The 1,510-nt window shown below is 49.7% G+C and overlaps 1 pseudogene; it reads right to left on the bottom strand.

Annotated features, from left to right (window-relative positions):
* Nucleotides 1-238: 238 nt before the first annotated feature.
* Nucleotides 239-559, bottom strand: LOC142427924 (PAT complex subunit Asterix pseudogene; annotated as a pseudogene).
* Nucleotides 560-1,510: the final 951 nt, after the last annotated feature.

Genomic DNA, 1,510 nt, shown 5'->3' with positions numbered 1-1,510 from the left:
GAGACACGGGCCGCATTTCCATTGGCAGCAGGCAGCAGGTGGAAGAATGGCACGGATGTCGGTAGGATCGTCTCCTTGCATCCTAGCAGAGGGGAGCCCAGGGAAGGGGCTGGGTTCCCTCCAATCAGCTGAGAGAGACCTGAGACCACCCCAGCCACGGAAGCCGGAGACAACAGTCAAAGGCCAATCTGGAAGGAAATACAGGGGGGGCGCAGGATGCAACCCCTCAAGACTGGCATCACCAGGGGGGCGTCATGGGTTGAGGGTTCTGTAGATAGGCCATCACCACCGCCGAAGTGGACAACATAAAGCTACTCATCCTCTGCTTGGTATCCTCTGAACTCCGGGAATTGGCGAAGCTGATGAAGGAGCAGTAGACAGCAACCCAAGCACACCATTTCAGCTTGAGCATGAGTCCGCACATGCTAAAGATCATGCCGAATAGGTTCATGTAGTCCGGCGTCGGATCGTCCAAGGCCGGGTTACACTCGCTCGGCGGAGGCTTGTACCGCAACACTTTGTTGGGCCTCCGTGGGTGCGACATATTGTTCGCAGACATAGCCGAGTGGAAGGCTGGGACGCACCCCCCCCACACACACACATTCTTAAAGGAGGGAAAAATAAAAGCCAATGTGATTGAGTTCTCTCTTTACTGGCTTTTCAGTATTTCCCCATTAATACTATGTGGCTTAAAGTTGCGATCAAGAGAAGTCCTTCAACGCACCCTTACAAAGCTAACCTCGGGTCTGAGGACATGCCTTTGGACTTCTTGTTCTTTTGGTGATGTCTTTGTTGGCACGTACCATCAACCCTTGTTGTTCGGTGCCATCCCGGGGTTTTCTGACCCATAGCAACCTTATGCAGCACAGGATGAAACAGAGCCTGGTCCTGCGCCATCCTCACAATTGCTCCGTGTTTGAGCCCATTGCTGCAGCCACTGTGTCCATCCACCTTCTCGAGGGCCTTCTATTTTATCACTGATGCTCCACCTGTCCAAACACGGTGTCCTTCTGCAGGCCGTCATCAATCTGACCACAGGTCTGAAGTCTGCAAGACGCAGTCTTGCCAGTCTGGCCTCACAAGAGCATTCTGGCTGTACTTTTTCTTCTTCTTTTTAGTATCTAGTTCTATTTTCTTTTTGAAAATACCGTGGTTTGGGTCAGGTGCACTAGAGTCATAGTAAAATTCTTCCTTTTCAATACTCTAAAAGTCTTGGGCATCAGATTTGCCTAATGTAACTCATCTTTTGATCTCCTGACTGCTGTTTCCATGAGCATTGATTTGAATTTGAGCAAGACAAAATAAAATCCCTGACAACCTCATTCTTTCGCTATCATGCTGTTGCATATTGGTCCATATGGCAGTATTTTTGTCTTCTCAACATTGAGTCATAATCCATACTTAAGGCTCAATCCTTGGTCTTCCTCAGTGAGTGCTTCAGGTCCTCCTCCCTTTCAGCAAGCAACGTTGCGTCATTTGCACATCTCATGTTGCTCATACGCCTTCCTCC

Source organism: Tenrec ecaudatus, chromosome 15 (genome assembly GCF_050624435.1).
Source record: "Tenrec ecaudatus isolate mTenEca1 chromosome 15, mTenEca1.hap1, whole genome shotgun sequence".
Lineage (NCBI taxonomy): Eukaryota > Metazoa > Chordata > Mammalia > Afrosoricida > Tenrecidae > Tenrec > Tenrec ecaudatus.
The sequence above is the reverse complement of the archived record's forward strand: the minus strand, read 5'-3'. Positions and strand labels throughout refer to the sequence as shown.